Source organism: Arachis stenosperma, chromosome 5 (genome assembly GCF_014773155.1).
Source record: "Arachis stenosperma cultivar V10309 chromosome 5, arast.V10309.gnm1.PFL2, whole genome shotgun sequence".
NCBI lineage: Eukaryota > Viridiplantae > Streptophyta > Magnoliopsida > Fabales > Fabaceae > Arachis > Arachis stenosperma.
Window position 1 is genome coordinate 139,631,235 of NC_080381.1, and position 9,217 is coordinate 139,640,451.

Here is a 9,217-nt window from a genome sequence, read left to right on the forward strand (position 1 = left end):
AAAAGTTTGAACTTTTAAACATAAAGCTTAGAATTGAGAAGTGCCAAATACTCCTAGTTTAAACCCTTGCAAACAAAACCAAAAAATTAGAAAATTATGCAACAAAATAAACATGAGTATAACAATATACATTTCTATGACCTATCCACTATCCAAAACAATATAAATAAAGTAGTAACTCAATTTCAATAGAACCTATCCACTATCCAACAATATAAATTCACAGAACAATATAAAAAAGTATCTCAATTCACCACACTAATATAAAAACAGCAAGAAATCAATCCTAAACACCATTCATCAGCAAAAAAAAGAAAAAGAATCAAACAACCACAAAACTTACATATATTACACTCAAGGTTGCGAGAATTAGACCGGTCAATAAACTGATAAGGCAACTGGTTCACTGGTTTAATGGTTCGATCGGGGTTTAACCGATTTAATTAAATATTAAATAAAATTATTAAAAATTAATATATGTAAAAATGTTTGATCACTATCTAGTTGTTCTATCTTTAAAAATAAAAATTTCTAATCAGTAACAACTACAATTTACAAACACGAATTAAATACAATTACAGCCAATGACTAAATATTGATTGTTGAAAATTATCAATATTTAGAAGCAAAGAATACATGCAGCACCAAAAGTTCAAAACAAAAAATTATCAATTACATTTGACATCAAAAGTTCAAAAAACAAATTCAGAAGTCAGAATCCAAACAATTAGAGAATTAAATCAACAATTAACAGTCAACAAAAGTACCACAAAAAATTAACAAAATTACTTTAAAAGAATTAATTCAAATTGAAAAGAAAAGTGAACCTGAACAAAATCACTAAATGAAGTCAATCAAAATACAATGGTTCTCAACAAGCAACTAGAGAGAGCTAATTCCATAATTTCTAGTCTTGAAGATGCCCACAACCTCATCAAGAAACTTAGCAGAGAACCTGGAGAACAAAAGCCGGATCAAGAAAAAACATCATTCATCACGCCTAGAGCAAACTATTGCTATGTGGTCATGCCCTTTGGACTGAAAAACGCTGGGACCACATATCAAAGGCTGATGAATAAGGTGTTCGCGCCTCACCTTGGGAGATTAATGGAAGTCTACGTAGACAACATGCTAGTAAAAATCAAGGATGAGGCCGACCTCCCCGCTAACCTTTTGCAAGTCTTTAGCACCATAAGGATGCACGGGAAGATGCTAAATCCTGCAAAATGCACCTTTGCGGTGGAGGCAAGAAAGTTTCTAGGATTCATGCTTACACAAAGGGGAATCGAAGCCAATCCCGACAAGTGTAAAGCAGTCATGGAAATGAAGAGCTCGACTTGCTTGAAAGAGGTCCAGCAGCTGAACGGCCGACTTGCCGCCCTCTCCAGGGTCTTGGCGGGATCAGCATTAAGGTCCCTGCCACTCTTCTCTCTACTAAGAAAAGGATTCCAGTTCGAATGGACTCCTGAGTGTGAAGAAGCATTCTAGGAATTCAAAAGGTTTTTAAGCCAACCTCCCATTCTGACCCGACCTAAAGTTGGGAAAGAACTCGTCCTGTATTTGTCCGTAGCAGACAAAGCTGTGGCATCAGCTCTAATACGGGAAGACGAGGTCGGGCAGCATCCTGTATATTTCACCAGCAAAGTCCTACAAGGCCCTGAATTAAGATATAAAAAACTTGAGAAGTTTGCGTATACCTTAATAATAGCCTCTCGAAGGTTAAGGCCTTATTTCCAAGCCCACACAATAAAGGTTCGAACGAACCAGCCCATGAAGCAAATCCTCCAAAAGATGGATATTGTAGGGAGAATGGTTCAATGGACAATAGAGCTATTCGAGTTTGACTTACAGTACGAAACTCGGATTGCAATAAAAGCCCAGTGCCTCACCGACTTCGTAGCAGAATATGCAGGAGATCAAGAGGAAGAATCCACTACGTAGGAGCTATATATAGATGGATCTTCTAACAAAATCGGAAGCAGTGCGAGGATAATACTAGTCAACTAAGGGGGAACACAAATAGAAGTCTCTCTCAAATTCGACTTTCCAACTTCTAACAATCAGGCAGAATATCAAGCCTTGATTGCAGGGTTAAAGCTGGCAGAAGAAGTCGGTGCAACCAAAGTAGTGATATTCAGTGACTCTTAGGTGGTGACCTCACAAATAAATGGAGAGTATCAGGTTAAAGATCCCAATATGAAGAGGTAGTTGGACAAAACCATGGAGTATCTTAGGTGCTTTGCAGAAACCGAGGTCAAGCATATAGCTCGGGATCTCAACAGCAGAGCAGACGCCCTCTCCAAGTTAGCAAGTACCAAACCTGGGGGGAATAATAGAAGTCTGATCCAAGAAATTCTCCAAGAACCCTCTGTGGCAAAAATAGAGGCCAAACAAAATGTCCTTGAAGTCTTTGGATTAGACCTCAGATGGATGAACCCTTTAATCGAATACCTAAAGTTCGACATCCTACCCAAAAAGGAAAAAGAGGCTGAGAAAATACGGAGAGAAGCGCAAAACTACACTTTGGTGAAAAATATTCTCTATAAAAGGGGGATATCAACACCACTATTGAAGTGCGTCCCAACCCCAAGGACAATAGAAGTTTTAGAGTAGGTCCATAATGGTATCTACGGAAACTATCTCGGAGCCAGGTCACTAGCCAGGAAAGTCATTTGAGCCGGGTTCTACTGGCCGACCTTGCAGAAAGATGCCACAAAATTTGTGAAAAAGTGCCAGTCATGCCAAATGCATGCAAACTTCCTTGTCGTTTCCCCCGAGGAGCTTATTAGTATAACTTCTCCATGACCTTTCGCAAAATGGGGATTGGACTTATTAGGACCCTTTCTCCAAGCGCCTGAACAAGTAAAATACCTAATTGTGGGAGTGGACTACTTCACGAAGTGGATAGAAGCAGAACCATTGGCTACCATCACGGCTCAAAAAAGTAGGAAGTTCCTCTACAAAAATATTATCGCAAGGTATGTGGTACCTCACTCCATTACCACTGATAATGGCACTCAGTTCACCGACTCGACCTTCAGAAATTTGGTAGCCAGTATGAAGATCAAGCATCAATTTACCTCGGTAGAACATCCACAAGTGAATGGACAAGGCGAGGCAGCCAACAAAGTCATACTAGCAGTGTTGAAGAAGAGATTGCAAGATGCAAAGGGAGCATGGGCCGAAGAGCTTCCTCAAGTATTATGGGTTTATCGGACCACACCTTAGTTTGCCACAGGGAAAACACCCTTCCGACTTGCTTATGGCGTAGAAGCCATGATACCAGTTGAAATCAATGAGCAAAGTCCAAGGGTGAGCTTCTACGACGAGGTCAAAAACATACAGGGGCACAAAGAAGAACTTGAGCTACTCCCTGAAGTCCGAGAAAAAGCCCAGATAAGAGAAGCAGCGTTGAAACAAAGGATGACAAACAGATATAATAAAAAGGTCATTTGAAGAAGTTTCACCCCAGACGACCTGGTTCTAATTAGAAATAACATCGGAGTCAACAAATCTGGCGATGGAAAGCTTGCTACCAATTGGAAAGGATCCTACAAAATTAGTGATGTCTTAGGAAGGGGCTACTATAAGGTGACCGACTTAAACGGCACCGAACTACCTAGGTCATGGCATGCTTGTAATATGAAAATCTACTATAGTTAAAAGTGAACTCCACTTCTTGATGTAATCTTTTTCCAACTTCATGGTTTTTTCCCAAAGAAGGGGTTTTTCTGAAGGGGGTTTTTAACGAGGCGTCAAAGTGGGGACTAAGGGGTAACCAATTGTCAAAACCCTTAGTAGCAAAAAGTACCTTTGTGAATAAATAAAGATCTTTTCTCTCCACATCTCTTTATAAATTTCTTTTTTGTTATTATCATTCTTTTTACGAAATGCGCCGACTTAAACTCGACAAAACGTGAAAATCCCATGAACCGACCTAAAATGTTGTCAGGATAAAACAACGAGGTGCAAGTCGATGTAAAGAGGTTATAAAAGTCGATTATGACAAACTCGGAAATATACCGACCCACAAGTCGGCAAAACCGAGGAGAACGGAAATGCATCGCGAAAATAACCTTAGTTACAGAAACTTAATGAAACAAAAAATTGAGTACAAGGAATACGAAAAGAGATAAGAAAATCCATCAAAAATCGAAGGCAGAGGTTGTCCAAAATCTTGAAAAATTCAAAACGACTTAAGACAAAAGACAGCAGCCAAAATAGAAGATTTTCCAAAAACGAAGAGATCAAAAAGGTTTTCTCAAAGAACTAAACAAAAGGCATGCACGCGATAAAGATAACCTAAACCCTTATCCAAAAAAGGGTATTTTTAATAAAATATTTTGTTTACGACCACAAAGGGCCAGAAAATGCCAACCAACCACAACAGAAAAGCAGAATAAATAAATTGTTCAAAAAAATAAGGGGCTCACATGCTGGGCCCCATTAGCCAATTTTAGTCAGTAGGAAGATTGGTACCACCAGAAGGAAGGCCACTACCACCAGAAGAGGGATCTACAGGGAGACAAGTTGGAGCAGCACCCACGGAGGACGAAGCAGATTGTTCAGAACCTTGAGAAGGAACCCCGGAGGAACTTGGCAGGTCTCCACCTTGACGAGGATGGGACTCCACTATCCTTTGACCATTCGTCTTCAAGTCGGAGTCGGTCTCAGGTCGGGGAGGAGAGACAATGGCACCATCCACTACGATCTTGTCAGGATCTAACGGAGAAAGGCCCAAGTCGGGAGTGATAACTCCGACTTGTTCCTTAAAGATCCTCCAGGCCTCCTCTGCACCCTCAGCAATCGAATCCTCCAAATCCTGGAAAGCATCCCAACATCCAGAGATCTCCTTCTTCAGATCCAGGTTCTCCCCAAAGTGCCTAATATAATTCTGCTCCGCCTTCTCCTTATTAAGGCCCTCCGTCATAGCACACTGGCCCATCAACTTCTTCTCCCTCTTCCGAAGTCGATCCTTCTCCTCCTTCAACCTGGTGACCTTTTCCTTTAGCCTTTTCTCCTCCTCCTGATATAGGAAAACCCTCCCCTCAAGCACCTCAACCTTTTGGGTAGAACCCAAAGAGCTAAGGGGAATCTGCTCCAAAATATCAAGGAGTTTTGTACACACCCCAGCTGCTCGGACGCTCCTCTGAACTATAACATTCAGATGGTTCCGAACCATAGAAGGAAGAGAAGAGGTAGAAGAGGAAGATACCATGATAGGACGAAAGGAAATCCCCAAGTTGTGAGGAGGACGAGGAGGAGCAGGAGGGGGAGGAGAAGGAGGAAGAGTGCCAGCAGCCCTTGCCGCGTTCACCCACGCCCGAGACCTCTTCCTGGCATCTTGGACTTTTTGGTAGGAGGAGGCAGAAAATTTCTTCATTTCTGAAAAAGAAGAAAGCAAAGAATCAATTCTCATACCAAAAGAAGTCGGAAATAATACAGATACCAAAGTCGGAAGCAACTAAATTAAGTCGGAGAAAATCAAAACAACAAAATCTACCTATTTGGGTCCGAACAAAACCCGGAGACCCCTGAAGGAATTTCTTCGTGTCCAGATAAGGGGCCCTTTCCCAAACTTCTCGGAAGAACCCTATAACTAGCTTCTCAACCTTATCCAGATCATCCGGACCATACTTTTCCATAGGAGAAGCCTCTACCCAATAAAGGGAAAAGCGAAGAGAAGGAGATTGATCCAGGAAAAAGGGGTGATGACCCTCTATAGCTTGAACTTTAAAGAAGAAATTTTTAAAGTCATGGAATGACTTATCAAAAAAGTTGAAAACTCTCCGGCTCTGAATAGCTCGGAAAGACATCCACTGTTGCTTATTGTTTTGCCCACTAAAGGGCTTGGTCATATGAAAGAGATAAAAGAAAATTTTCAAAGAGGTCGGAAAATCCAGTGCTCGGCTGACAAGTTGGTAAATCTTCAAGAAACCCCAAGAGTTGGGATGAAGTTGGGTAGGAGCAACACGGCAGTGAGACAAAACAACCATCTCAAAATCAGAAAAGGGTAGAGAAACTCCCAGGCGAGTAAAAAGGCTCTCATACATAAAAAAGAAATAAGGGTCTGCATCAGAAGCCCTCCCGAAGCAAACCTGGTCTTCCGGACCCGGGACAGTCAATTCATATTTTGGCTCATCCTCATCAAGAACACAGATTCTATGGTGAGTATGAAGATCAGTAATGTAGTCGGTGTCTACTAAGGGGCTCTCCCCAAGAACGCTGACATCCACCCACTGTAAAAGAGACTCTAGGGAATACATCTTTTTCTGGTAAAAGGGTGACGAAACCTACAAAAGAAAAAGGGGAAGGATCAGAAACAGGGCCTCTAAAGGACCTAGAGTAAGTTCCTCAATAAAACAGAGTCCCTAGGCCTACAGTCAGACGCATCGTAAACACTCCTCTAAAACGAAAAGATGTAAATAAGAGCATTTCATAAAAGAGGGGAAGGAAAAGAATTTACCTTTACTTTCGGAGAGGATCAGGCGCAACAGCAAGCACTCAAAAGAAGGAAGAAGCTTTCTTTCGAACGAAGAGTGTGAGTGCAAAAGTTTTCAGAAACGAAACAAAGAAAGAGAGAGAAAAGTATTTATAAACACTCCAGAGGCATGACGATAAAATCAAAACGGTCATTAAAGAGATGCGCCGTTACCAATGTAACTGCTCCCCATGTGTAAATACGAAAACCCCTAACGGATGCGATGTTTGATTAGACGCGACTGTTGAAAAATTTTGAATCACGTCGGTTTCTCACCATGTCGGCTACAAGCCCGAGTTGAAATACTCGAGTCCAACTCTTAAAGAAAAGAGATTATACTCGAGTAGGGGCACTGTTCATACCCTGGCCCAACACTAAGGCCCATGTCCAAATGAAAGGCCCAATCTAAGGATTGGCCCCCATTCAACACCGACCTTCTCTCCAGAAGTCGAAGTTAATCACGACTTGCTCTAAGGAAGTCGGGGATAAAGATTAGCTGGCAGATAACACCTATTCAAATAAGTAACTGTCCCTAAAATCTCTCAATCCGCTTCCAGGAGTGATATCCCAACTTCCCTAAGATAAAGGGGCGGTTATCCTCCTTAAAAGGTGGAACTACTCCAACGGTGGTTATTGATTCACCACTATAAATACACTGACACCCACTAAATTCCAATATCCTCTAAACCTGCTTAGGCCCCTACTGAGTTAAGCATCAGAGTGTTTTTGCAGGTACCACCCCCGTTCTTCCACATACACAAGTCGGACGGGGGCTCACAGACGCGGGACTAGTCAAAGAACTTTCCCTTTCAGACGATTGGGCCAACCCAACGAGTCCAGTCCACTAATCTCCGGTTACCCATCGTAACAGTTATGTTATATATAAAGTATAAACAATCAAGTAAATCAATGACCCTCTACTATAAGAATGTGTGGTCCACTAAAAATATGTTGTCTCCATTATTTAAAAATTAAATTTATGATTTTTTTATTTGGTATCTAATTTTTTATTAACTTATTTTTTATAATAATTTTAATTATTTTAAAATTTTTTAACTTTTAAATTTTTAAATTTTAAATTATTTATTTAATTTTTTTAATAATTAAATAATAATTTTTAGACACCGTAACAAATATTTTATTTAAATATTAATTTTGAAAACAAATATATCATTATTCATTTACTCTTCATCCTGACTTCCTTCCAAAAAAAAAAATCCAAGTGATGAGTTATTTGATACTATTCTCTTCTTATATATTTTTTTTATGGTATCTCTTAATCTAACAGGTTAATGACTAATCTGTCACGGATTGGAGTTTTATTTAAGAACTAATGATGAGTTGTTGCATGCATAAGATAAAATTTGAACTTTCGATACTTGCTTAAATGGACGAGTGAGTTAACCACTCGACTAACTCAAGTTGATTTTTTCGCTTCTTGTATATTTTCTCTTTTATTCATTCATTTCTCCTTTTTCTAGTTTTATTTATTTTGGTCATTTGAATTTTCTCTCCTGATCAAATCAAAGGGTTCAACTTGAGCGTCGCTTTGGACCAAAAACAAGGAAACATATTTTGTTTAATTTCTACGAACTCCTCTCATATATTATAATAAATAATGAACAAATTTATTAGCTTTCACAAAGTTGAAAGGTTAAAGCTGAAAATGCTTTTTAGTTGACAAATATATTCCGCATTTCAAAAGTAGTGTATATATGTGGAGACTCACTAAGAAAAAGGTAATACTTTATGTGTTTTAGTTCATCCAATAAGGCACACGAATATTCATGGTGTTAATAGCATTGTATGTGAAATTTGACTCATCAACTCAACATCTATAGCTAGCAAATGCATCAAACTAAGTTGTATAGCATTAAACAACTTAATAAATCAATAATATATTTATTCTTTTATATTTTCCTGTTTAAATAATATTTTTAGATAATAAATTTAAAAATTAGTTATTTTTTATAATATAATAATAGATGATTGAATATCTGTATAAAGCTATATTATATTATCTACGCATGAAATTAAACTAAATTTATTATAAAAAATATAATCAAAATTAAATATGTTCTTGGTTGTTGTACAACCATTAATCTAAAGTGTTAGTTAGCCTAGTTATTCGGCAATGTTAGAAAAATAAAAAAGAAAACAGTTCGATCCAAATTTATTTTATTTAATATCTATTATTTATATTATAATTAATAAATATTAAATTGTATAGTTAATAATTATTAAATAAGTTAAATTTAGACTATTTTGATTTTTTTAATCTATATGTATATATTTTATAATTAAAAGTGAGATTTAAATTTAAAATTTTTAAATAAAAACAAAGATTATAATTTTTGAATTATAATTTGTTAATAATTTTTTTTATTAAAAATAAAAAATTTAAATGCATAATTTTTTAAATAAATAAAAAAATTATGCCATTTGAATTATAACTTAAAAGCAGGGACGGACATAAGGGGGGACGAGTGGTGGCTTCGGCCCCCAACTTTTTTTAATAGTAATAAGTTATTATGTATAATTTAATTTTTTTTAAAAAAATTATTTATTATTTAGTCTAGTATAAATAAAAGTTCAGTCTAATTTAAATATTAATAATTTTTAATATTTAAAAAATAAATAATAATATTAAAAAAATCTGAAAAAGATATTATTACTAATATTTTTTAATTAAATAAAAATTTTCATATCTCATAAAGTGAATTCTTTTTCTTCTTG